At 40.8% G+C, this 15,294-nt stretch overlaps 1 long non-coding RNA gene across 1 annotated transcript in view; it reads left to right on the top strand.

Moving 5' to 3' along the window:
- Window positions 1-2,390, top strand: part of LOC138853449 (uncharacterized) — a 137,090-nt gene extending 134,700 nt beyond the window's left edge. The window contains exon 3 of the long non-coding RNA XR_011392630.1: window positions 2,326-2,390. This is a non-coding gene — a long non-coding RNA (uncharacterized lncRNA). The remainder of the gene's footprint in view (window positions 1-2,325) is intronic.
- The last annotated feature ends 12,904 nt before the right edge of the window (window positions 2,391-15,294 follow it).

A 15,294-nucleotide genomic window follows, 5' to 3' on the forward strand; every position in this document is an offset into this window, starting at 1 on the left:
CGTCTATCTTCAAAAAAAAATCGTTATTCAAACATTGTAACACCCGCACCTGACTCAAGCCTCTTTCCCCAGTACCCACCCGTCCGCCCATCTCCAAAATGGTTTACAGCATGAAATTAAGTACAAAGCAAAACGAACTACCAAAATGTAGACTGTATAGTGGAGGCTGCCTCCATTTAATAGTTACATGAAAAACTCAGCTCGTGATTGTTATTATAAGACTTGGTCTACCTTCCTTTGATTCCTGAGACGCATGCTCTAGAGCTATATTCAAGCAGCTGTCCTGGCTCCTCGCCCAGGAGCTGCAACTCAACTCCCACCAACTCTGGCAGGTAAACATAGTTGGGCATGCACGTCCTGGATGAGAAAACGGAGGAAACAAGATTTCATACAGTATCAAAAAAAAATAGTAATAGGGCCTACGAGGCTAGGAATAGTTAGTAGTCGATAGGCGGGACCAGGAGCCGAGACTCGACCCCGGAACCACTAATAGGTGAGTAAATACAAACACACACACAATCATGCAGAAAGCGACGGGATACTTTTATGGGCAGTAAACGCTGGCGAACTGACCTTAAGTGGCAAAGCGTCTAATGATCTCACTAGAGGATGAATGATGCAAAGGAAAAGCGGGAAGGAGGAGATAGTGTGTGACTGAGAGACTCAAAACTAAGAGATCAAAAGAAAGAATTCTTTCACCGTGAGGGCAGTTAAAAGAATGAAATTCATTTTGATGGTGAGTGAAGGGTTAGAGCGGATCTGAAGGGTGGGAGGAGGGGGTGAGTAAGAATGAGGGCGAAGGGAATGAAGGACAAGGAAAGGTGGGACTGAGGATAAGGCGGGTAGGGGGTTGCTGCGTGTTACCCTTGGTTGCTGATTGTTAGTGCGGGAAATGAGGAAGGGAAGGAGAACAGGGAAAAAAAGATATATGGGGGATAGAAAGATGAAGGTAGTATATAGTTGGGGATACATCACCAGTGTGCCGCAATCCTATCTTAATAACATCATAGTTTCGTATGAGTGTGTGAAGGAATGGAGGGATACTGTCTATCACTCTTGGTTGCTAGTTCTTTATCCTATAAGATCAAGGACTAAATGAGAAATCAAATCTTGGGCAACAGGGACGAGTACGACAAAAATATTTCTGCAGAGATCGAACATGTAAGGAGAGAAATTAGCGAAACTGAAGCGAGAGTAATAGAAAGCCCAAGAGAAAGGTTACGTAACAACCCTTGGTGAAGAGCGAGATTCATTAATACCGGCGGACCACATCAAGTCAGTCATGCAAGTAACAGGCGCCACAATGTGAGTGGGAAATACTAAGTCGTTATAATATCCAGTCGCACACTTGTGTAATCAGTTCGTCATTCCACTCATCGCTGGCCGATGCGAGTTTCGTAATGACATTGATAATCAGCTACCACATGATGTTTTTTCATTCGCCTCCATCAAAAATTTTTTGCTCATATAACACTCAAACTGGACGATGATGTAAGTGTGTTCCAGAGAGTTCAGGTATAAACTGAATAGAGAAAACTGAAAAATTCACTTAAATACAGCTAATGTGATATAGTCAAGATGGGATCAATCTACATAATTTTGAACTACGAAGGTCAGCACTACACAATACAGTAGCTGGAACACTATATAGTACCGCAGCTGGAACACTATACAATACCGCAGCTGGAACACTATACAATACCGCAGCTGGAACACTATACAATACCGCAGCTGGAACACTATACAATACCGCAGCTGGAACACTATACAATACAGTAGCTGGAACACTACACAATACCGCAGCTGGAACACTATACAATACCGCAGCTGGAACACTATACAATACCGCAGCTGGAACACTTAATCCCTAAATATCAATACTGTGAAACTAAAACCCCCTGCCTATACAATACATGTGGAATTGAAACTATACAATACAGTAGATTGAACACTTCATACAAAATACATACGTGACTGGAACACTAGTTAACAATAACCGTGATTGGAACACTATACAATACCGTAGCTGGAACACTATACAATACAGTAGCTGGAACGCTATAAAATACCGTAGCTGGAACACTATACAGTAGCTGGAACACTATAAAAAAGTAGCTGGAACACTATAAATACCGTAGCTGGAATGCTATACAATACTGTGACTGGAACACTATACAATACCGTGATTTGAACACTATACAATACCGTGACTGGAACGCTACACGATTAATCCTGGATTAGGAAAGGAAACGTTGGAAGACGTTTCGACCAGTCATAGGTCTACTAATCTCTTTACCTGATATGATATTAGACTTTTTTTCCCAGGATGGACCGACACTTGATAATTGTTCGAAATGGACCGAAATGTCTGAATTTCCCTCTCCCAACTGTAAGTTATTTGTGAATAGTGAGTTGTACGGTGCAATAGTGCATCATGGTACAATAGTGTGTTGCATGGTACAATAGTGTTGCATGGTACAATAGTGTTGTATGGTACGAAAGTGATGCATGGTACAAAGGGTATGGTACAACAGTACGGTATGGTATAACAGTGTGTTGTATGGCACAGTAGTACGTTGTATGGTACAACAGTGTGTTGTATGGTACAATAGTATTGCATGGTACAATAGTGTGTATGGTATAACAGCCTTGTATGGAACAACAGTATATTTTACAATATTGGTCGTGAGCGTCAAATTTGCAAATTTTTAAATAAATGGTGTAGCATATTATTTTTATTACCTCTCTTCTCTCTCCCTTCCCCATCCTTCTGCCCCTCCCTCTTCTCCCCTTCTCATCTCCCTTCCCTCTTTTCTCCCTCCCTTCTTCCCTTCCCACATTACCCAGCATTCCCTCACACTGCGCACCAGACCCACTTTACATTTCCCTTCCCCGGTATAAAATAAAAAATTGAATAGACACAAAATCAGGCCGCGGGGTCAATTTTTTCCCAGCAGAAGGTGATGCGGAAAGTGCATTAGCTAATAGAGACCGTAGGGAAAATATTGACTGATTTTATTCCCGTTAAGGAGATATATTTTCCCCCCCTCCCCCTCCTTCCCCTGGCAGAAATTTCCCTGGATAGTTTAAGTGAGGTTGGTATTATTGCGCTGCCAAAGATGTTTATCATGCAGGGTTTAAGGCAAGAATATTCCACAGGCGGCCCCTCCTCCCCTCCCCCCCCTCCTCCTCCCACACCACCTACATGTATTACCTCTGGAGCGAACTCTTGTGCAATTTTCTTGATATTCTATGCTTAGCATTTCGCAAACGGGCGAAATTATTTGCAGACGTTATCTCCGTCCACAGCAGGATTCGAACCTGGCCCAGTGGCTTACGCGCTTTCCTGGAGTTTAATGGTTCACTTGCAGCGAGTTCAAACCCCGCCCATACCGTGATCTTTTTTTTTTTTTAAGTACGCAATAGTACTTTGTGTGTGGATAAAGTACTACGTACTTTGATGCAGAGTGCGCAGGTTCAAATCCTGCTGTGGACTAAGAGATAAGGTTTGTTGATATTCCATATTTGTAAAAGAAAACATCGATGCATGAAAAAAAATCTTAAGTGAACCTCCCCCCCCCCCCGATCAGCGTGGGAGAAATAAAAAGCAAATTATTACAATTGATGAGGGACTTTCTCTTTAAGAGGAAAATGCAAACAATTATAAGAAAAAGATATTCTTTTGGGAAGATGTCACAGGTGGGGTGCCTCAAGGATCCGTAATTGCACTAGTAATGCTTTTTTATTAATGTATTTACCTATCAGAGGGAATAAAAAAAACTGTATGAATATTCTTGTGGGTGAAACAAAAATTTTAGGAAAATGCAAAATACATTGATACACTGAACAGATTGACAGAGGATATTATTTAATGTAGATAAAGGCCACGCGATAGCAAAAACAAAAATTGGGGAAAAGAGAAATCAGGCCATACTGAAAGTCTTGGAGAGAGGGAAGGTAGAGGTGGCTTTTATTTAAAAAAAATTATCATCGGCAAACTACAAATTATTTTTCAAGAATAAATGGAGACATGCTGAGAAAAAACTGTTCCCAACATTAGGCTAAAATTTCAATATTCAGCAGCTATAAATGACCAACCACAAAAAGGTGGATAAATTAGCAAATGTATAATAGGCAGCTATGAAAGGGATAAAAACTAATAAATTTGAGTAACAATGAAAGGTTGAAAACACTATAGATGCTCACGCTGGCTGATGGGAAAAGAGAATATCTCGTAACTACATGTAAAGTCAGAAGAAAATAGATAAAATGAGATACCGTAGTTCCTGCGACAAGGATAACGAGAGACTACAATTATAAAGTGATGGAAAAAAATGGATTCCAAGGAATATTATAAAAAGTTTCTTGGCAAACTGAGTGGTTGATCGATGAGATGATTGGTGAGAGCAGACAGCAAGTCTTACACCCACTGGAATTTTTTTTTTTTTTTTAATATATGATCACAGAAGACTGGAAAACTCAGGTACAGTTGTGCTTCTGGAGCTACAAACACGTACAACAGTTAAGAAATCTCTCTTTCTTCTCTCTCTTTCCTCTCTCTCTCTCTCTCTCTCTCTCTCTCTCTCTCTCTCTCTCTCTCTCTCTCTCTCTCTCTCTCTCTCTCTCCACTGCAAATGGGCCAAAATTCACAAGAGATCCCTTTCAGCTCCATTTCTTTTGTGTGCATCATTGTCTTGACAAGTCATTGTTTTTTCTAATTATCTTTTCTGCTCTCTCTCTATCTCTTCCTTTCTTTTTTTCTATTTTTTCCTTACTGTGCACACCAAAAAATTTCAAGGGGGTCCTTTTCAACTCATTTTTATTTTTTCTTCTTTGTCACAACGTTTCAGCGCACCTCTCTCTCCTGAATTGACTCTGGAAATTCTTCAAATAGTTCCCAGTGTTCGTAGGTCAGATTTAGCTCCACCTTTTGTAAAACTGAAATATATGAATGGTTCCTCGTGAATTGATTTGAAAAAGAATGATTTTAGGCTTACATGTGTATTTTTTGAGGTGGAAAGGTACAATGTAACGACCTGCCAGACGAGGATGCGAGTAGGAACAGATGTATACCTGGAGAGGGTTTCTGGGGTCAATGCCCCGAAACCCTCGTGGTGGATCAGAGCCTGATCAACCAGGCTGTTACTGCTGGCCGCACGTAGACTGACGTACGAACCACAGCCCGGCTGGTCAGGTACTGACTTTAGGGGCCTGTCCATTGCCTTCATGAAGACAACCAGGGGTCTATTGGTAATCCCCCTTATGTATGCTAGGAGGCAGTTGGCTACCCTGACACTTATTGTGTTTTCTTACACACACACACACACATATATATATATTATATATATCGTAGGTAGTAGGTTGGTAGACAGCAACCGCCCAGGGAGGTACTACCGTCCTGCCAAGTGAGCTTAAAACGAAAACCTGTAATTGTTTTACATGATGGAATTATTGTGTCCTTTTTTCTGCCTCATGAACATGCAAGATTTCAGGTACATCTTGCTACTTCTACTTACACTTAGGTCACACTACACATACATGTACAAGCATATGTATATATATACACACCCCTCTGGGTTTTCTTCTATTTTCTTTCTAGTTCTTATTCTTGTTTATTTCCTCTTATCTCCATGGGGAAGTGGAACAGAATTCTTCCTCCGTAAGCCATGCGTGTTGTAAGAGGCGACTAAAATGCCGGGAGCAAGGGGCTAGTAACCTCTTCTCTTGTATAAATTATTAAATTTAAAAAGAGAAACTTTTGTTTTCTTTTTGGGCCACCCCGCCTTGGTGGGATACGGCTGGTTTGTTGAATATATATATATATATATATATATATATATATATATATATATATATATATATATATATATATATATATATACATTATATATATATATATACATTATATATATATACATTATATACATTATATATATATACATTATATATATATATATACATTATATATATATATATATACATTATATATATATATACATTATATATATATATATATATATATATATATATATATATATATATATATATATATATATATATATTGTATATGTATAATGTCTTGCCTAATAAGCCAAGACTGCCGAACAGGCCGACTAAGTATGGGTTCCATGGCTCTTCAGAATACTCGAGGTTTAACTTGACATATGTCTTTTACAATTCTTCGGAAAATATTATTGTTCAAGTTTCTGGAAAGCCTTTTTTTTTTTTTTATTCACCATGCTTCCCTATCCTTGGTTATAATTCGAGCTTCTTGTCTTTCTCCAGTACTTGAAATGTTTTCCTTCTCAGATGGAACGTTATCGGAAGCTTCTCTTTTATCCTCGTTAATATGAGGCTTAGTTTTTAAAATTCAAATCCCTTACTGAAGCATCCTTGCAGCTTGCCTAAGCCTTCCTGCAGCTTCTTACCGTTGTCCTCTGTTCTTATGATAATAGTTTTGCACCATAAACATCAAGTACGAGTCTTTGCCTTCTGATAGGTAACATAAACATTAACTTCAGTAACGTACTCTGCTATTGCTCGTCATGACGACGCTTCCTCCCTCATTTTGACTTGGCAGGTGGAATGCCAAGAAATATGACCAACACGAAAACACTTAGAGCAGAGGAAATCTTTATTTTGACAAAGTTTTGCATTAAAGGAAGTTTTCACGAGCCATAATGAAACTTTGGCAGTCTCTGAATACACTGTTTATCCCCACTCTATCCTGTCTTGTAAAAGTCCATTAGGTTTCGAGGCAGAATTTTTCGTCTCTAAAGCGATATTAATGCTCCTCGTGAAAACCTCTCTGTTCCAGGTGCTAATCCAATCTTTTATTTTCTCCATCAGTTTGCACTGTGTGTGTCAAGGACACTGATCTGTAGCACAGAGCCGCCTTTTTGTCACCAATTTAGAAGAATGGTACCCCATTGGCTATCATCCAGACGTATTGATGATACAGAGTGTGCATATCGAAGACTCACGAGTTCCCCCGTATGTCTTCGGGAACATCTTTATGGTTCCTGGACTCGCTGTTGTTGGCTCCGGCGCCCTCTGCTCATAGTCCCTGAATCATGATTTAAGAGACCTGATGCTTTCTCCTATGAGCTTGGCTCCCACCTGTTAGGCTTTGATATATCCCTAGTATGAACCCAGAATCCCCCTTTTTTTAAGCTTATGTCCTTAAATAGGGACTTTTATAATTCCTGCCAACATTGTCCCTGTTGTGTCAGGGACCGCACTCCTATCACACAGGGACTCCAATTCTAAGGCTCCGGAACTCTGTTATGTCCCTAGGGCTTAACATTTTGGCCCATAGAACCCCCCAGGACCCTTAATTAGGGGCCTTTTCCCTCCTCGGTAAGGTCTCTTGGACAAGCATTTTATTTCGGCAGAGATGGTCATGCTGGGCGCATTAGGGCTTGGAAAGGGCTCATGCCTTAGGGCCTTTCTCCCTCCACATTCAGTTCGACTTACGCCCCTGATGCAGGTGGTGGCCTGCCTCTGTTGTACCTCCACGGGCGATAGCTTAGGGTAACCCCGCTGGTGAATAACAAAGCAGCCATCATGAGGGTGGTGAGCGAGAGAGAGGAATATCAATGGGGGGCAGAGAAAGACACAGTGAGAAGGGCGCGTGCAGCAGCTCCCCATTCTCTCCCTTTCTCTCTCTCTCTCCCTTTCTCTCTCTCTCTCTCCCTTTCTCCCTTTCTCTCTCCCTTTCTCTCTCCCTTTCTCTCTCCCTTTCTCTCTCTCCCTTTCTCTCTCCCTTTTTCTCTCTCTCTCAGTATCATCTCCCAGAGTAACTTTATTATCATCGGGAAAATGACACGGTCTGGAGTTTTGAGACTCTCTGACCGCGGGTTCAAACCCCAACCGTGGTATGGTTTGACACGAAACTGCTTGTGTCAGTGTCTGCTGTGTGGAAGAGGAGTAAGGATGCTAATACGAGTCCTGCGTTACTCTAGTCCTTTATATCAAAAGTCCTACAGTAGCAACAAGGTACTTCCCATGGAGAGTTCCTGCTTGAGGACTTTTATCATACTTCCAAAAATTTGCTATGTGTGTACTCACCTAGTTGTGGTTGTAGGGTTCGATTCACAGCTCCTTGCCCCGCCTCTCCACTGGCCCCTACTAGGTCACTCTTCCTCCTCCATGAGCTTTATCATACCTCTTCTTAAAGCTATGTATAGATCTTGCCTCTGTGTGTGCGCGTGTGTGTGTGCGCGCGCGCTACTTAAATATATATTTTTTTCTCTCTTCTGCCCTCAGTGTACAGTAGAGGTAATGCTCTGGGATCTCACCTGAAATGAAGCTCTTTTGTTCTAAGTATACTAAGTAGCAATGCTATTAGTATTTTTTAATTTTCTTGTAAATAAAGTGCATGACCATGGTGTCCAGGTAGTTTCTGGTGTACATTGTTGCTCACTCTTAGTTTTTACTTTAGACTTGGAGGGATAAAATCTCCCATGATAGTTTGAATGGTGAGATAATTGTCTGATTTTTGTTCTCTACATTTATTCCTAATTCGTGTATCATAACTGATGACGTTAATGGTTCTGTGCAGTTCTGATAAATCTTGTTTATCATCATCATTGAGCTGTGAGTCCTTGCTTTCAAAGGGCCTTGACGCCGGCGACGGGCTCTTCACCCAAGAAATTGAAGCTAATCTGTTCTCCCTTGGATCAAACCTTATTACCTCCTCTTAACCTCAGTGTGGCCAGCTGTACACTATACACTCGCTAATCACCGCTATTGACCTGTCAGCGTAAATTTTCATTTATTATATAAAGGTGTCTGCCTTGCGGGAGCCAGCGGCGGGTAACGCCTAGCCAACAAAAAAAAATAGATCTTTCTGTCATCATCTTTCTTTTTTTTCTGGAAAACTGTCTTCCCTCTCGTGTGCTTTCTTGGTCCATATTTACTCATAAATTTTCCTCTTTCTCCTCCATTGTGTAATTTTATTACTGAATTCAAAGTTTTTTCTAATTGATTTTGTCTATACAATTACAATAAAAGATTATAAACGTGTTTCAGTGTCAGAATTGGCGATTAATGTATTTAACTTTTTGCAAAGGAGGGGGGACAGGGAGGGAGAAAGTGAGGGGAGGGGAAAGGAAGGGAAAGGCACGAACCGAGGAGCAGTGGGAGGGGGGGGGGGGGTCATTTCCCAAGCCTCAAATTGAATTGTGTCCTGGACGAGGCTGTACCTCACGCCAGCAGGAGGGGGCGCGATTGTCCACTGCGTTTATGGGTCACTTGTGGTTTGGTCAACAATAGAATTACGACTTTTGGAGCAGCTGTGGCCTAGCGCTCTCTGTTTAAGCCCCGCCACCAGTTGACTAGGTACACTATTGTTAAGACATTCCAGTGACTATGGTTCTGTAATTTACCGCGCTGAAGACTTCTATTCACTCCTGCAGAAGGAGGGAATAGGCTGTCTTGATCCTGCTGAAGGATCCTCACCACAGGAAGTTGAGCTACCCTCCTCTTCCATGGATTAAATCTGATTATCTACCTTTCCCAGGCCCTAAATGACGCCTACGAGTTTAGCGCTTCCTAACGAATGTATTATTAACCTTGCAAGGTTAATACGCGTAAAATCTTCACGCTGACACACGAATCCATCTTCTGCGCAAGCTCATATTACCCATATTACATCAGTGGTGTACACATGGCTGTCAGAGGCGTACACATGCTAACGTCACTAGCATACATACGGTTGACGTCACTAACGTACAGACGGCTGATATCACCGCCGTACATAAGGGTGATAAACGTTATAAATACCTTCACGGATTGTATTCCATGATAATCCTAAAGTACAAATCACCAGTTTACAGTTGAATAGTAACCCACGAGGGTTAACAACCCAGAATAACTCAACAAAGCTAATTAGTGCGGCTTGTTTTTACTGGGGTTCTTGTTTAGGTCCTCCCCGGGATGCAAACAGTAACAGATGATTAACTCCCTAGTATCGATTTGTTGCTAGAGAAAAGTGGCAGCAGGTGGTACGAGTCTTGCCCATGCTCCTCTCCCCGCCCAGGATTCGACCCGGGTCGTCTCGATTGCAAGCCGAGCACGCTACCACTGCTTTACGATGAATAACGCGGCTGTGAGTTTGGTGCCTAGGCAGGGTGAGTGAATGGTAGTGTAGGGGCAAGCATAATGGTTACTGTATTGGGTACACTGCCCAGTGACTACATAAGGATCATTATTAATAATAATAATAATAATAATATATCTTTATTTCAGCTGAGGCACGTACTATAATAATAATAATAATAATATAATATAATAATAATAATCTTTATTTCTACAAGTACATGTACAAGGTATACAGGCCTAACTGACATCACTGACGTACTACTATATAGAAAGTCCCTTGTTATGCTGAGCATTTCGGGCAAATTAGGTCAGTTTTGTCCCAGGATGCGACCCACATCAGTCGACTAACACCCAGATACTCATTTTACTGATGGATGAACCTACACAACAGGTGTAAAGAAACACGCCCAATGTTTCTACCCTGGCTGGGAATCGAACCCAGACTTCCGCCGTGTGAAGCGAGAGCTTCACCCACCATGTAACCTTTACACCACGTGTCAAGGATAGTTTAATCAATGTCTTAGCGTACATGCGATAAGAAATGCATATATCGGCGTATATACCCGTGAGTGTGATTTTACTGTGATTCTACCGGTGGCCTGGTGGCTAAAGCTCCCGCTTCACACACGGAGGGCCCGGGTTCGATTCCCGGCGGGTGGAAACATTTCGACACGTTTCCTTACACCTGTTGTCCTGTTCACCTAGCAGCAAATAGCATCGACTGGTGTGGGTCGCATCCTGGGGGACAAGTTAAGGACCCCAATGGAAATAAGTTAGACAGTCCTCGATGACGCACTGACTTTCTTGGGTTATCCTGGGTGGCTAACCCTCCGGGGTTAAAAATCCGAACGAAATCTTATCTTATCTTAGTAACTCGCGTATAGAATACAGGCTTCAAATAAGTTATCCAGCAATTGAATATTTTCTGTCACATTTCGCTATAGAAAACGGTTTTCGTTGTAAGCATGAACTAAATAAATTCCAGAAAAATGTTGAAGTTAATAACAACAATAATAATAATAAATATTTTTATTTCTGCAAGTGCTTGTACACGGTATACAGGTCTAGCTGACATCAGTGACATACTACTATATAGAAGGTCCCTAGTTATGCAGAACATTTCGAACAGATTAGGTCAATTTTGTTCCGGGATGCGACCCACAACAGTCGATTAACACCAGGTACCTATTTTACTGATGGGTGAACAGGAACAATAGGTGCAAGGAAACACGTCCAATGTTTTTGCTCTTGCCGGGAATCGAACCCGGACCCTCAGCGTATGAAGCGAGAGCTTCGCTTACCATGCCACGAACCACCTAAGTTCTTGCTAGTCGTGGTACCAGATCCTAATAACAGCAGCAGTTAGCTTCTCTACAATTGAACAGTTCTGTTTCGGAATCCTGCGTTTGGTTATTGCCCATAGACTCAATTGGGCTAAGGTCAGGAGAGTTTTCAAGCCAATTTAGAACACTTAGCACACACTCTTTGAAGAATGTTAGTTTTTTCTGGAAGTGTGGAGCAAGATCCTGCTGGAAAATGCCTTCTTCATCAGGAAAGTCTCTCTCCACAATGGGAAGCAAATGAGTTGCCAGGATTGCCTTATATTTGTCACTGATCATCGTTCCCTCAACAATAACAAACTGTCCATAGCGTTTAGCAGTAAAACCACCCCAGAACATCTTAGGAGGGTTTCTGTGGAAAATACTGTATATATTTTCCAGAAATACGGTAATTTATAGGTAAATAGATGGCCTATATTGTATTTAATAAATTGTTATCGAAAATGGGAACCTGCGCCTGCGCAGACGACACTGGCCATTGTTGTTTGTTTTGAATTGAGACAACAGAACGTTAGTGTAATAATGGGAAGAATTTTTCGTGCTCTAGAGGTAAAATTGGGCTGACACCTCTCAAATAGGAGACGAAATTGTTGGATGTGCATTCCTGCATAACTTGAGATATCAGACGACTGGACAAGACAGCTCCAGGAACCTCAGATAAGCTATTTAGATTTATGTTATAATTCTGGCCAGTATTTTCATAAATTTAGTTAGTGAGGTTTTCTGAGTATGATACACCTTAATCTCCAGTCAAATTGGTGAGTGATATTAAGATATTCTCTTTCTGTTATGTAAATGTGTGTATATATAATCCTTTTTTAATTTTAATATACAGTCCACAAATTTATATATTTACCAGCATTCCTGGTGATGTATCTTTCATTTATAATTAATAGGTCCAGAGCAACTTGTGGATATGACAGTTGTAGGTATCGAAGGAGGACATTTTTTGCGACCTAGGTGTCCCAAATTCCTACTTGTCTAACTGATAAATAATAATTATCTTTGTTCATTTACTGTTATGTACATAATGATACATTCAGATAAATGTAATTTTCCACAGTTTCGGCGCTTGTCATTCTGCAAAGGTTCGCATTTGCTCCATCTCATTACCACTGATCTGTACCCATGTACTACACAATGATCCTCATCTGTCGTCCATTCCTTATGATCGCGTGCCTACTGCAACCGTCTTTTTTTTTCTTCATAGCAGCTTCTTTACCGGCTTTCATGCAATTCTGCCAACTTCAAGGAGCCTTCATCGAACAGTTGAATTATCAATATTTACGCCACCTGAAGCCAAATCTCTCTGTAGATCTTTGTTGGATTTCTTGGGGTCCTTCACACTATTTCTTACGATAACTTTGTCTTACGTTTTCTTCCTCATCTTCGTCGACGCAGAACTCCACAATCACCAGTGTCATCAGCTCTCTTCAGAATCCAACCAACAATTGACTTTGCTAGGCTCAATTTTTCCGCGATTTGTCTGATACTTAAATCAGCACGTTTTCTAAGAGCTACAATATTTGCACGCTTCCTAGATGTAAAATCCACCATGAATTTCAGCAGTAATCATGGACTGAAGGGGAGAATTTGGCGAAACCACATTCACTGATGGAACACGCGTACATCAATAACCTTACAGAACAATAGCTGTTGTAGCATTGACAAGAGTCGCAGGGTAGCACCACAGCTGGATGGTTGCCAGAAGTCGATAACAAACTCTTCTGAAATGAAAAAGAACCCAAACTATATTAATTAAGCTGGGGACTAACACATATGAGATAATCACAAAATTTTCTCCTACCCCAATTAATTAACTTTATTGAGGTACAATTACACAGGTTTCCGGAGACGACAGGTGTCTTATATAGTAACATGTGTAGATTACCTAGGACAGTCCATGAAAGTCAGTGACTTATTTCCATTGAGGTGATTAATTTCCAATGGAATCCTAGTTGTAAATCTTTCAAGCAATGTTCCAAATTACTATTAACCAGCGTTTGTATTCACTTACATGTGGTTGCAGGAGTTTGACCTCTTCTCTAGTCGCTGCTGGGTTCACGCACTCTCCTGGCTTAGAGAGCCTTATCGTACCTTGTCTAAAAGCTATGTAAGAATCCTCCCTCTACCACTCCACTTCTCTAGGTCATTCCACTTCCCGACCACATTAAGGCTAAAGAAATATTTCCTAATATCTCTGTGACTCATTTGTGTTGTCAGTTTCTAGCCGTGCCCTCGTGTTCCTGTTTCTCTCCTCTCAAACGATTTCTCCCTGTCTACCCTATCAATTCCTCTCAGTATTTTTTATATTATCATATCGCCCCTAGTTCTTTACTCTAAGGTGATAAGGTTTAGCCTCCTCCATCTCCTCATAACACAAACTCCTTAGCAAAATTCTGCATTTTCTCCATTTTTTTTAATATGTTCGATCAGGTGTGTATTCCATACTGGTGCTGCATATTTTAATATGGGCCTGACATGTCCCGTATACAGAGTCGTGAACGACTCCTTCCTTAGGTCCCTGATAGCCAATCTTAGATTTCCTACTCGTGAGATTGCTGCAGTAGCTATTTACTTACGGGTAGAAACTTTAGGACGTGTTTCCTTAAAACACCTGCTGTCCCTGTTCACGTAGCAGTAAATAGGTACCTGGGTGTTAGCCGACTGGTGTGGGTCGCATCCTGGGGACAAAATTGACCTAATTTGCCCGAAATGCTCTGCATTACAATGGGCTTTCTGTATAGTATGTCATTGATGTCAGCTAGGCCTGTATACCTTGTATATGTACTTGTAGAAATAAAGATTATTATTTATTATTAATTATTATTATTATTATTATTATTATTATTATTATTATTATTATTATTATTATCATTATTATAGTACGTGCCTCAGCTGACATAATCGGTACAATGCTTAATGCGAAGTTCATCTTCTTGAGCCCAGGTTTGCCGCCTTTGCACACCGGAGTTTGTACTCCGTCTGTACTTCTTTTCCTCATCCCCAATCTTCATAACTTTGTACTTGTTAGAGTTGAATTCTAGCATCTATTTATCGGACCAGATCTACAGCCTGTCTTACACTCACCTAAATGTGGTTGCAGGGGTCGATTCATAGCTCCTGTGTGTGCGAGTGCGTGCGTGTGTCTGAGTGAGTTACCTCTTTGTAATTATCGGGGCAGGGCTCCTGTGGTGTCCCATCTTCAGTAAAGTTTTCATCATTTCATTATTAATATTTTTATTGGTTGTTTCGTGCTGGTGAATAACCCAAGATATACTCTGTCCTACTTGCCATGATATACAGTATAGGAGTATATTACAAAGTAAATAATATTGGGTCTCGTGCGACCTAGCATCATTTGCATGATCAATACATACTGTGCTTAAGGAACATTTCCTCACATTCCACAAGACTCACAACATCACACACACTTTATGAAAGACAATGTCCAGTCCCACATGCCACAACAGGTCATGAAATGGTTACTAAAGAGAATTTCAACGTTATTCAGTGGCCAGGAAACAGCCCTAACCTGACTCCAAGAGACAATTGTTTGAATGAAATGAAAGCAAAAGAATCTTTCCAGATACACATTAGTACTACACTTTACCCAGGAGATAAAAGAAAATCTAAATTCATGAAACGGACTTTAAAAAAATATGGTTTTATGCCTAACCGCCTGAAATTTGTAATCGAATCACAAAAACATGACTAATGTTAAAAGTAAGCGAAATTTGGTTTTCTTACCCTTTAACCGACATTACTTGAAATTCGCCAGCAATTTACCAGTAAGGGACCACAGGTAACAGACGGAAGGAGAGTGTACTGACAAAGGATGACAGGGATG

Source organism: Cherax quadricarinatus, chromosome 30 (genome assembly GCF_038502225.1).
Source record: "Cherax quadricarinatus isolate ZL_2023a chromosome 30, ASM3850222v1, whole genome shotgun sequence".
NCBI lineage: Eukaryota > Metazoa > Arthropoda > Malacostraca > Decapoda > Parastacidae > Cherax > Cherax quadricarinatus.